At 35.7% G+C, this 14,471-nt stretch overlaps 1 protein-coding gene and 1 pseudogene across 11 annotated transcripts in view; both read left to right on the plus strand.

The window, feature by feature from the left end:
- Positions 1-14,471, plus strand: part of NOL4 (nucleolar protein 4) — a 398,638-nt gene that overhangs the window by 52,804 nt on the left and 331,363 nt on the right. The gene's annotated exons all lie outside the window — the stretch shown is intronic.
- LOC131742964 (U6atac minor spliceosomal RNA) lies at positions 7,831-7,888 on the plus strand (annotated as a pseudogene).

Below are 14,471 nucleotides of genomic sequence, written 5' to 3' on the forward strand. Positions count from 1 at the left end.
TTCACTTCTTGATTTATACAAACACTTGATTTCTAGTGGTTTATTTTTGTAAGTTATTTGACAGTGAACAGTTTGATTGCTTCCAGGTATCCCATATGTAACCCATATGCCAACTAGAGATTCCCTTCTCCTAAGAGATTGGTTTGAGCCTCCCTCCATTATGAAATTTGAAAAGTCAAATGCTCTCCCACAAATATCTGTGAATTAATGAGGGGATTTTTATTTCCATGTCACCTTTGGATCTGAATCCTTGTCTCCTCAGATTTCTTGCTGTTTATTCTGTCCCTAGTGGCTCTTCCTTTATCATCAGACTGATGTCACTCAAACGTGGAACTCAGTCCCTTCCTTGAGTGGCACCTGCCCCACTCCATGTTCTCCGTCTTTGTTGTAGAGTTTACTATTATTTGGGGGAAGTATCATAGTAATTCAAGCAATTCTTATGTGTCAGTTATCCTCTTATAAGTGCTCTTCTATTCCTCTTTTGGTTACTTGCCCATCTTCTATCTTTTTTATTGACACATCTTTCTTAGAAACATAATTATAATGTGCTATTATATATAATATGTATGTACTGTGTATACTTAATATATAATTTGTATATTATAAGATTGTCATGGTAACAATAATAGTAACAGTGTAAATTATTTTCTTATTCATAACAATTCAGCACTTACTCAAATTAGCTCTGAATTTCTCTTTGCAGTTTGAAGAGCTCAGTTGAAACTTTAAATTCCTTGGCAGGGCTAATATGTTCAACGTTTAGAGAAAAATTACTTTTCTCTCCAGGCCTAGTATGTATATATAAGCTTATGTGCTTGTATATGAATTGAGATAGAGTTCCTTTGTGTGATTACAATTATTTCATACTTTTCATCTTTTACCAATTGCTTATTTTGTTTTTCTTCTAAGATATTATTTATTCATTTTTATTTGTATATTTTACTCACACAGAGTAACATTCTCTTTATGACATGCAGTTCTTTGGGTTTTGAAAAAGGCATAGAGTTATGCAACTGCCACCACAACCATAAAATAGAATGGTTCCATTACACCTGAAACGCCCTCATTCTTTCCCTTTTTAAACAACTCCTGTCCCCACCCCCCTACACCTGGCTACCGCTGGTCCATTCCCTGTCTCTGTAGTTTTGCCTTTTACATGATATCATATGAGTGGCATCACACGCCATGTGGACTTTTGGTTCTGGTGCTTTCATTTAGCAAAATGAAACTGAGACTTATCCATGGTGTGTGAATCAATACTTTGTTCCTTGAAATCTCTCAGTACTATTCCTTTGAGTGAATATACCATAATTTATCCATTTACTTTATTGAAGGACATCTGAGTGGTTTCCACTTTGGGTGATTATGAATAGAGTTTCTGTAAACATTTGCATACAGGTTTTGGTGTGAATATGTTTTTATCTCTTGGATAAGTATCTAGGAATGGGAATGCAATGTTATATGATAGATGTATGTTTACTTTTATAAGACATTGACAAACTGTTTTCCAAAGTGACAGTACCATTTGCATTCCTGCTAGCAAAGTACAGAGTGCTAGTTGCTCCACTCCTAACTAATACTTGATGTTGTCAGGATTTTTTTTGTTTTGTTATTCTAATAGCTATGTAGTAGTATCTCATTGTAGTTTTACTTTCCTTTGTCCTAATGAGTAGTGGTATTGAGCATCTTTTCCTATGTTTCCTTGCATCCACATATATTTTTTGATGAAGTGTTTGTTTAGATCATTACTCATTTATTTATTTTTTAATTTTTTAACATCTTTATTGGAGTATAATTGCTTTACACTGGTGTGTTAGTCGCTGCTTTATAACAAAGTGAATCAGCTATACATATACATATATTCCCATATCCTCTCCCTCTTGCATCTCCCTCCCACCCTCCCTATCTCACCCCTCTAGGTGGTCACAAAGCACCGAGCTGATCTCCCTGTGCTATGCGGCTGCTTCCCACTAGATATCTATTTTACATTTGGTAGTGTGTCCATGCCAGTCTCTCACTTTGTCCCAGCCTACCCTTCCCCTCCCCGTGTCCTCAAGTCCATTCTCTATGTCTGCGTCTTTATTCCTGTCCTGCCCCTAGGTTCTTCAGACCTTTTTTTTAGATTTCATATATATGCGTTAGCATATGGTATTTGTTTTTCTCTTTCTGACTTATTTCACTCTGTATGACAGTCTCTAGGTCCATCCACCTCGCTACAAATAACTCAAGTTCGTTTCTTTCTATGACTGAATAATATTCCATTGTATATATGTGTCACATCTTCTTTATCCATTCATCTGTCGATGGACACTTAGGTTGCTCATTACTCATTTATTAATTTGGGATATTTGTTTGCTTATTATTGAGTTTTTGAGAGTTGATTGTATATCCTAGATCCAAGTATTTTGTCAAAAATGTGATTTGCAAATATTTTCTCCCAGTCTGTGTCTTGTCTTTACACATTTTAAACCATATCTTTTACACAACAGGTGTTTTCTATTTTGGTATATCTAATTTATCAGTTTTCCTTCCATGGATCATATTTTGGTATCATGCTGAAGGACTCTGCTTAAACTAAGGTTGAACAGATATGCTCTTTTTTAAGACTTACTCTCTACCTCCATACATGCATAGCCTCCCACATAATCAGTATCACTCCCCAGTTTGTTCCTTAAAAAGATGTTTACCAGGGATGAACCTACATTGACATGTCATAATCGCCCAAGATCCATAATTTAACTTAAGAGTTGTACATTCTGTGGGTTTGGACAAACGTATAATGACAAATATCCATCATTATAATATCATGCAGAATATTTCCACTGCTCTATTCATCTCTCTCCCCCAACCCCTGACATTCACTGATCTTTTTATTGTGTACATAATTTTGCCTTTTCCAGAAAGTCATATGATTGGAATCATACAGTATGTAGCCTTTTCAGAATGGCTTCTTTCACTTAGTAATATGCATTTAAACTCCCTAACCCCTGCTGATGTCTTTTCATGGCTTGATAACTCATTCCTTTTTAGTGCTGAATGTATTTCATTGTCTGGTGTACCACAGTTTATTTATTCATTCACCTACTGAAGCACAGCTTGCTTGGTTCCAAGTTTTGGCAATTATGGACAAATCTACTATTAACATCCATGCACAGTGTTTTTGTGGGGGCATAATTTTTCACTCCTATGGGTACACATCAAGGAGTACTACTGCTGGATCATAGGTAAGAGTACGTTTAGTTTTGTAAGAAAAAGCCAAACTGTCTTCCAAGATGGCTGTACCATTTTGCATTCCTATAAGCAATGAATGAGGGTTTCTGTTGTTCCATATCCTTGCCAGCATTTGATGTTGTCATTGTTCTGATCTTGGCCACTCTAATAGGTGTAGAGTTGTATCTCATTGTTTCAGTTTGCATTTCCCTGATGACATACGATGCAGAGCATCTTTTCATACGCTTGTTTGCCATCAGTATATCTTCTTAGGTGAGGTGTCATGTTAAGGTATTGGCTCATGATTTACTCGAGTTGTTGGTTTTCTTATTGTTGAGTTTTAAGAGTTCTTTGTATATTTTGGATAATAGTCCTGTATCAGATGTGTCTTTTGCAAATCTTTTCTCTCAGTCTGTGGCTTATCTTATAATTCTCTTGATATTTTCTTTTGCAGAGCAGAAGTTTTAAATTTTAATCTAGCCCAGTTTATAAATTATTTACTTCATGGATTGTGCCAATGGTGGTGTATCTAAAAAGGCATCATCATACCAGAAGCCATCTAGGTTTTCTCCTATGTTTTTCTTCTAGGAATTTGATAGCTTTGCATTTTACATTTAGGTCTGTGATCAATTTTGAATTAATTTTTGTGAAGAGTGTATGATCTGTGTCTAGATTCATCATGTGAAAGTCTAATTGTTCCAGCACCATCTGTTAAAAAGACTGTCTGTTCTCCATTGTAGTACTTCTGCCCTTTTGCCAAAGATCAGGTAGGTATATTTATTGGGATGTATTTCTGGGCTCTATATTATGTTCCATTGTTCTGTTTGTTTGTTCTTTTACCAATAGCACAATGTTTTGATTACTTCAGCTTTATAGTAAGTCTTGAAATCAGGTGGTTTCATTCCTCCAACTTTGTTTTTCTCCTTCAATGTTGTGTTGGCTCTTCTCGGTCATTTGCCTCTTCCCACAAACTTTAAAAGTTTGTCACTATCCATAAAATAATTTGCTGGGATTTTGACTGGATGTGCCTTGAATCCATAGATTAAGTTGGGAAGAACTGACATCTTGACAATACTGAGTCTTCCTATCCAGGAACATAGAATATCTCTCCATTTACATAGTTCTTCTTTGATTTTATTCACCAGAGTTTTGTAGTTTTCCTTGGATAGATCATGTACATATTTTGTTAGGTTTACATCTAAGTATTTTATTTTTGGGTGCTAATGTAAATGATATTGTTTTTATTTCAAATCCACTTGTTCATTGCTAGTATATGGAAAATCAGTTGACTTTTGCATATTTAGCCTTTTATCCTGCACCCTTGTTATAACTGCTTATAAATCCCAGGAGTTTTTGTTGTTGTTGATTCTTTTAGATTTTCTACACAGATGATCATGTCATCTGTGAACAAAGACAGTTTTATGTCTTCCTTCCCAATCTGTATATCTTTCATTGCCTTTTATAGCATTAGCAAGGACTTCTGGTATAATGTTTAAAGGAGTGGTGAGGGGGGAAAATCCTTACCTTGTACTTGTTCTCAGTGGGAAAGCTTTGAGTTTCTCACCATTAAATATGACGTTAGCTGTAGTTTTTTTGTAAATAGTCTTTGTCACGTTGAGAAAGCTCCTCTCTATTAGTAGTTTACTGAAAGTTTTTACCATTAATGTGTACTGGTTTTTGTCAAAAGCTTTTTCTGCATCTATTGATATAATCGTGATTTTTTTTCTTTTTAAAAAATTTGTTGACATGATGGATTACATTAGTTGATTAACCAACCTTGCATACCTGGATCAAATTCTACCTAGTCATGGGATTCTCCTATGTTTTCTAGTAAAATATTTTATAGTTTTACATTTACATTTATTATATGATCCATTTTGAGTTAATAAAGTATGAGGGGTGGGTTAAATTTTGTGTGCTTTTCAGCTAATGGATGTCTATTGTTTTCTATCAAATTCATTTTATTAGGATTATAAGGTTAATTGAATTATTTAAAAATATGAGAAAGAGGAAGTTAAATATAAAAAATAACCCTTAATCCCACCACCCCAAAATTGTCACTGTTAAACATTTTGCTGTGTTGCTTTCCACACTTTATTCTTTCTGCACTCAGTTTACAATAAATTGGGGCAGATATGAAACCATTCACAAATGTATTTTTATATTGCTATTTTACTGATATAATTTATGTACCATAAAATTCAACCCTTTAACATGAACAATTTAGTGGTTTTAAGTATATTCACCAGGCTATGCAACCGTCACCACTACATAATTGCAGAATATATTCATCATCCTGAAAATAATTGCTCACATCCATTAGCATTCACTCATCATTTCTCCCTCCTCCTAGACCCTGAAAACTAATCAACTTAATTATCTCAATGGATTTGCCTACCTGGAAATTTTACATAAATGGAATGATACAATATGTGGCCTTTATGTCAGCCTTCTTCCACTTAGTGTAATGTTTTCAAAGTTCAACCATGTCATAGCATGAATTAGTACATCATTTCTTTTTATGTATGAGTAATATTCCATTGTATGGATATGCCAAATTTTGTTTATACATTCTTTAGTTGATTGATACTTTGAGTAGTTTCTACTTTTGGCTATCATGAATAATACTGCTATGAACATTTGTGTACAAATTTTTGTGTGGACATATTATTCAGTTCTCTTTGTTTTACACCCAGGAGGGGAATTCCTGGGTCATATGGTAACTCTAACTATTTTAGGAACTGCCAAGCTGTTTTCAAAATAGCTTTACCATTTAAATTCACACAGCAACGTTTGAGGTTTCCAAATTCTCCACATGTTAACCAACACTTGTTATTTTCCATTTTGAAGAATTATAGTCATCCTAGTGGATATGGAATAGTATCATCTTGTGGTTTGCATTTATCTAAATGACTAATCATGTTGAGCATCATTTCATGTGCTTATTGACCATTTATACAATATATCTTCTCTAGGGAAATGTCTATTCAAGTTCTTTGACCATTTAAAAAATTGTGTTGCCTGTTTATTGTAGAACTCTTAAGACTTCTTTATATATTCTGGAACTATATCCTTATCCAATATATTGTGAGCAAATATTTTCTTACACTCTGTGGTTTGGATTTTCACTTCTTTGATAGTGTTCTTTAACATGTAACATTTTTAGTTTTGATACAGTCCAAATTATCTCTCTTTTCTTTGGTTGATTATGCTGTAGGTGTCATATTAATAAACTGTCACCTAAAGCAGGGTGATAAAGATGTTTTCTTCTAAGAATATTATAATTTTAGCTCTAACATTTAGGTTATTGATTCATTTTGAGTTACATTTTGGATATGGTATGAGAGAGGCATCCAATTCAGTCTTTTGCACGTGCATATACAGTTGTCCTAGCACCATCTATCAAAAACTATTCTTTGCTTTATTGAATTGTCTTGGCACCCTTGTCAAAAACCATGTGACTATGGATGTATGATTTACTTATGAGTGCTCAATTCTACTCCATTGATCTATTTGTCTATCTTGATTATTGCACTTTTGTAGTATGTTTTGACATCAAGAAGAGTGACTTCTCTAACTTTCTTTTCTGTAGATGGGTTTAGTTTTTCTGAGTCTTGCATCTCCAATGAATTTTAGGATCAATTTGCCAATTTCTTTTTCTTTAACCTTTTATTTTTTTTGTTGAAGTATACTTGATGTACAATATTATATAAATTACAGGTGTACATTATAGTGATTAACACTTTTTCAAGGTTATAATCCATTTATAGTTATTATAAAATATTAGCTATATTCCCCATGTTGTACAAATATATCCTTGTAGCTTATTTTATACATAATAGTTTGTACCTCTTAAGAAAAGGAGTTGGAATTTTGATATAGATTGTGTTGAATCTGTAGATTAATTTGGGGAATATTGTTATCTTACCAATATTAAGTTTTCTAATCTTGGAACTTGGGATGTCTATTTATTTGTATGTTTTAAAATCAGGTTTATGAGGTAAATTGACATATAAAATTGTAAGATATTTAGAATGTACACTGTGGTGATTGGATATACATGGTGAGAGGATTCCTCCCATCTACATAATTAACACATTCGTCAGCTTTTTCTCTTTTTTTGGTGAAAAAATGTAAGTCCTATTCTCTTAGCAAATTTCAATGATATGGTACAGTGTCATCAACTGTAGTCACCATGTTTTGCATTAGATCTGCATATCTTATTCATATTATAGCTAAAAGTTTGTACCCTTTATGCAGCCTCCCTGGCAACCACTTTTCTACTCTCTGTTTCTATGATTTTTGACTTTCTTTTTAAATTCCAAATATGATACCATGAGGTTTTTGTCTTTTTCTGTATGGCTTATTTCACTTAGCATAATGCCCTCAAGGTCCATCAGTGTTGTTGCAAATTGTACTATTTCCTCCTTTCTCAGGGCTGAATAGTATTCCATTACATGTATTTATATGTGTGTATGTATATATATGTATGTGTGTGTATATATATATATATATATATATGCATATATATATATATAATCTCACCTTTATGTGTTCATCCATTGATGGACAAAGGTTGTTTGCATATCTTGGCTATTGTGAATAATACAGTGAACATAGGTGTTGAGTAAAAGGAGAAAAGGTTAGCAGTCCCCTCGACAAGGATGGAAGAGGGCTTGCACAGCAACAGGGATGCAGAGGGCAAAGCGGAGACATTCCTGGACAGAGGGTTGGTGCCAACCAGCACTCACAGCCTGAGAAGCTTGTCTGCTCACCCGCTGGGACGGGTGGGAGATGGGGGCTGAAGTTCTGGCTTCGGAAGTCAGATCCCAGGGAGAGGACTGGGGTTGGCTGCATGAACAGAGCCTGAAGGGGGCTAATGTGCCACAGCTAGCCAGGAGGGAGTCCAGAAAAAAGTCTGGAACTGCCAAAGAGGCAAGAGACCATTGTTTCAGGGTGCACAAGGAGAGGGGATTCAGAGTACCGCCTAGATGAGCTCCAGAGACTGGTGCGAGCTGCGGCTATCAGTGCAGCTGCCAGAGACAGGCATGAAATGCTAACACTGCTGCTACAGTCACCAAGTAGCCTGTGTGTGTAAGCACAGGTTACTATCCACAGCCCCCCTTCCAGGACCCTGTGCAGCCTGCCACTGCCAGGGTCCCATGATCCGGGGAAAACTTCCCCTGGAGAACACACGGCACACCTCAGGCTGTTGCAGTGTCATGCTGGCCTCTGCCACCTCAGGCTTGCTCCACATCCATATCCCTCCCTACCCCCAGTCTGAGTGAGCCAGAGCCCCCTGATCAGCTGCTGCTTTAACCCCATACTGTCTGAGCAAATAACACATGCCTTCAGGTGACCTACATGCAGAGGCAGGGCCAAATCCAAAGCTGAACCCCAGGACCTGTGCAAACAAAGAAGAGAAAGTGAAATTTCTCCCAGCAGCCTTAGGATCATTGGAAAAAATCTCCATCATCAACTAGATGTACCCTATATCAGTGGAATACCTGAATAGACATTGAATCGTCCCAAAATTGAGGTGGTGGACATTGGGAGCAACAGTAGACTTGGGGTTTGCTTTCTGCATCTAATTTCTTTCTGGTTTTATGTTTATCTTAGTTTAGTATTTAGAGTTGATTATCATTGGTAGATTTGTTTATTGATTTGGTGGCTCTCTTCCTTTTTCTCTTTTTGTGAGTATGTATGTGTATGCTTCTTTGTGTGATTTTGTCTGAATAGCTTTGCTTTTACCATTTGTCCTAGGGTTCTGTTTTTCTGTGTTTTTTTTAGTTTTGTTTTGGTTTGGAGTTTTTTTGGATAGTCTTTAGAACTTGTTATCATTGGTGGATTTGTTTTTTGGTTTGGTTGCTTTCTTACTTTTTTCTTTTCTTTTTATTACTTTTTAATTTTTTATTTTCAATAATTTTTTAATTTTTATTTTAATAACTTTATTTTATTTTATTTTTTTCTTTCTTTCTTTTTAACTCCCTTTTCTTCTGAGCCGTGGGGCTTACAAGGTCTTCGTGCTCCGGCTGGTGTCATGCCTGAGCCTCTGAGGTGAGAGAGCCAGGACATTGATCCACTGGAGACCTCCCAGCTCCACGAAATATCAAACAGTGAAAGCTCTCCCAGTGATCTCCATCTCAAAGTAAAACACAGCTCCACCTAATGACCAGCAAGGTACAGTGCTAGACACCCTCTTCCAAACAACTAACAAGAGAGGAACACAACCTCACCCATTAGCAGAGAGGCTGCCTAAAATAATAATGAAGTCACAGACACCCCAAAACACACCACTGAACGTAGTCCTGCCCATCAGAAAGACAAGATCCAGTCTCATCCACCAGAACACAGGCACAAGTCCCCTCCACCAGGAAGACTTCACAACTCACTGAACCAACCTTACCCACTGGGGACAGACACCAAAACAATGGAAACTACGAACCTGCAGCCTGTGAAAAGGAGACCCCAAACACAGTAAGGTAAGCAAAATGAGAAGACAGAGAAATACACAGCAGATGAAGGAGCAAGGTAAAAACCCGCCAGACCAAATAAATGAAGAGGAAATAGGCAGTCTACCTGAAAAAGAATTCAGAGGAATGATAGTAAAGGTAATCCAAAATCATGGAAATAGAATGGAGAAAATAAAAGAAACGTTTAACAAGGACCTAGAAGAACTAAAGAGCAAACTAACAATAATGAACAACACAATAAATGAAATTTAAAATTCTCTAGAGGGAATCAGTAGTAGAATAAGAGGAACAGATAAATGACCTGGAAGATAAAATAGTGGAAATAACTACTGCAAAGCAGAATAAAGAAAAGAGAATGAAATGATTTGAGGACAGTCTCAGAGACCTCTGGGACAACATTAAATGCACCAACATTCAAATTGTAGGGGTCCCAGAAGAAGAAGAGAAAAAGAAAGGGACTGAGAAAATATTTGAAGAGATTATAGTTGAAAAGTTCCCTAATACGGGAAAGGAAATACTCAATCAAGTCCAGGAAGTGTAGAGAGTCCCATACAGGATAAATCCAAGGAGAAACATGCCAGGACATATACTAATCAAACTATCAAAAATTAAATACAAAGAAAAAATATTAAAAGCAACAAGGAAAAACCAACAAATAACATAAAAGGGAATCCCCATAAGGTTAACAGCTGATCTTTCAGTAGAAACTCTGCAAGCCAAAAGGGAGTGGCACAATATATTTAAAGTGATGAAAGGGGAAAACCTACAGCCAAGATTACTTTACCCAGCAAGGATCTCATTCAGATTTGATGGGGAAATTAAAACCTTTACAGACAAGCAAAAGCTAAAAGAATTCAGCACCACCAAACCAACACTACAATAAATGCTAAGGGAACTTCTCTAGGCAGGAAATACAACAGAAGGAAAGACCTACAAGAGCAAACCCAAAACAATTAAGAAATGGTAATAGGAACATATATATCAAAAATTACCTTAAATATAAATAGATTAAATGCTCCAATCAAAAGATGCAGACTGGCTGAATGGATACAAAAACAAGACCCATATATATGCTGTCTACAAGAGACCCACTTCAGACCTAGTGACACATACAGATTGAAAATTGAGGGGATGGCAAAAGATATTCCATGCAAATGGAATTCAAAAAAATATGGAGAAGCAATTCTCGTATCAGACAAAATGAGCTTTAAAATAAACACTGTTACAAGAGACAATGAAGGACACTACATAATGATCAAGGGCTCAATCCAAGAAGAAGATATAATAAGTGTAAATATTTATGCACCCAACATAGGAGCACCTCAATACATAAGGCAAATGCTAAAAGCCATAAAAGGGGAAATCAACAGTAACACAGTCATAGTAGGGGACTTTAACACCCCATTTTTACCAATGGACAGATCATCCAAAATGAAACTAAATAAGAAACACAAACTTTAAATGATACATTAAACAAGATGGACTTAATTGATATTTATAGGACATTCCATCCAAAAACAACAGAATACACTTTCTTCTCAAGTGCTCATGGAATATTCTCCAGGAGAGATCATATCATGGGTCACAAATCAAGCCTTGGTAAAGTTAAGAAAATTGAAATCGTTTCAAGTATCTTTTCTGAGAACAACACTATGAGACCAGACATCAATTAGAGGAAAAAATCTGTAAAAAATACAAGCACATGGAGGCTAAACAATACACTACTAAATTACCAAGAGAGCACTGAAGAAATCAAAGGGGAAATAAAAAAAATACCTAGAAACAAATGACAATGAAAATACGATGACCCAAAACCTGTGGGATGCAGCAAAAGCAGGTCTAAGAGGGAAATTTATAGCAATACAGTCCTACCTCAAGAAACAAGAAACATCTCAAATAAACAACCTAATCTCACAGCTAAAGCAATTAGAGAAAGAAGAACAAAATAACCCCAGAATTAGAAGGAAAGAAATCATAAAGACCAGATTAGAAATAAATGAAAAAGAAATGAAAGAAACAATAGCAAAGATCAGTAAAACTAAAAGCTGGTTCTTTGAGAAGATAAACAAAATTAATAAACCATTAGCCAGACTCATCAAGAAAAAAAGGGAGACTACTCAAATCAATAGACTTTGAAATGAAACAGGAGAAGAAATACTCCCATTGCAGAAATACATAGTATTATGAGAGATTACTACAAGCAACTCTAGGCCAATAAAATGGAAAACCTAGAAGAAATGGACAAATTCTTAGAAAAGCACAACCTTCTGAGATTAACCAGGAAGAAATAGAAAATGTAAACTGAACAATCACAAGCACTGAAATTGAAACTGTGATTAAAAAGATTCCAACAAACAAAAGCCCAGGACCAGATGGCTTCAGAGGAGAATTTTGTCAAACATTTAGAGAACAGCTAACACCTATCCTTCTCAAACTCTTCCAAAATATAGCAGAGAAGGGAAGACTCCCAAACTCATTCTACAAGGCCACCATCACCCTGATACCAAAACCAAAGATGTCCCCAAAACGAAAACTACAGGCCAATATCACTGATGAACATAGATGCAAAAATCCTCAACAAAATACTAGCAAACAGAACCCAACAGCACATTAAAAGGATCATACACCATGAACAAGTGGGCTTTATCCCAGTAATGCAAGACTTCTTCAATATACGCAAATCAATCAATGTGATACACCATATTAACAAATTGAAGGAGAAGAACCATATGATCATATCAATAGATGCAGAAAAAGTTTTCGACAAAGTTCAACACCCATTTATGATGAACACCCTCACAAAAGTAGGCATAGAGGGAACTTACCTCAACATAATAAAGGCCATATATGACAAACCCACAGGCAACATCATTCTAAGTGGTGAAAAACTGAAACCATTTCCTGTAAGATCAGGAATAAGACTAGGTTGGCCACTCTCGGCAGTATTATTCAACATAGTTTTGGAAGTTTTAGCCACAGCAATCAGAGAAGAAAAACAATTAAAAGGAATCCAAATAGGAAAAGAAGAAGTAAAGCTGTCACTGTTTGCAGATGACATGATACTATACATAGAGAATCCTAAGGATTCTACCAGAAAACTACTAGAGCTCATCAATGAATTTGTTAAAGTAGCAGGATACAAAATTAATGCACAGAAATCTCTTGCATTCCTATACACTAATGGTGAAAAATCTGAAACTAGATATTAAGGGAACACTCCCATTTACCACTGAAACAAAAAGAATAAAATACCTAGGAATAAACCTACCTAAGGAGACAAAATACCTGCATGCAGAAAACAATAAGACACTGATGAAAGAAATTAAAGATGATACAAACTGATTGAGCGATATACCATGTTCTTGGATTGGAAGAATCAACATTGTGAAAATGAGTCTACTACCCAAATCAATCTACAGATTCAATGCAATCCCTATCAAACTACCACTGTCATTCTTCACAGAACTAGAATAAAAAATTTCACAATATTTATGGAAACAGAAAAGACCCCAAATAGCCAAAGCAATCTTGAGAAAGAAAAACAGAGCTGGAGGAATTAGGCTCCTGGACTTCAGACTATACTACAAAGCTACAGTAATCAAGACAGTGTGGTTCTGGCACTCTAACAGAAATATATATCAATGGCACAAGATAGAAAGCCAAAGATAAACCCACACACATATGGTCACCTTATCTTTGATAAAGGAGTCGAGAATATACAATGGCGAAAAGACAGCCTTTTCAATAAGTGGTGCTGGGAAATCTGGAAAGCTACATGTAAAAGAATTGAATTAGAACACTCCCTAACACCATACACAAAAATAAACTCCAAATGGACTAAAGACCTAAATGTAAGCCCAGACATGATAAAACTCTTAGAGGAAAACATAGGCAGAACACTCTATGACATAAATCACAGCAAGATCCTTTTTGACCCACATCCTAGAATAATGGAAATAAAAACAAAAATAAACCAATGCGACCTAATGAAACTTAAAAGCTCTTGCACAGTAAAGGAAACCATAAACAAGACAAGAAGATAACCCTCAGAATGTGAGAAAATATTTGCAAATGAAGCACTGACAAAGGATTAATCTGCAAAATATATAAGCAGCCCATGCAGCTCAATATTGAAAAAACAAACAATGCAATCCAAAAATGGGCAGAAGACCTAAATAGACATTTCTCCAAAGAAAATATACAGAGCACCAACAAACACATGTAAGGACACTCAACATCACTAATCATTAGAGAAATGCAAATCAATACTACATTGAGGTATCACCTCACACCTGTCAGAATGGCCATCATCAAAAAAATCTACAGACAGTAAATGCTGGAGAGGGTGTGGAGAAAAGGGAACACTCATGTACTATTGGTGGGAATATAAATTGATACAGCCACTATGGAGAACAGTATGGAGGTTCCTTAAAAAGCTAAAAATAGAACTACCATATGACCCAGCAATCCCCCTACTGGGCATATACCATGAGAAAACCGTAATTCAAAAAGAGTCATGTACCACAATGTTCATTGCAGCTCTGTTTACAATAGCCAGGACATGGAAGCAACCTAAGTGTCCATCAACAGATAAATGGATAAAGAAGATGTGGCACATATATACAATGGAATATTACTCAGCCATAAAAAGAAATGAAATTGAGCTATCTGTAGTGAGGTGGATGGACCTACAGTCTGTCATAGAGTGAAGTAAGTCAGAGAGAGAAAAACAAATACCGTATGCTAACACATATATATGGGGTCTAAAAGAAATGGTTCTGAAAAACC

This window comes from Kogia breviceps, chromosome 15 (assembly GCF_026419965.1).
Source record: "Kogia breviceps isolate mKogBre1 chromosome 15, mKogBre1 haplotype 1, whole genome shotgun sequence".
Lineage (NCBI taxonomy): Eukaryota > Metazoa > Chordata > Mammalia > Artiodactyla > Physeteridae > Kogia > Kogia breviceps.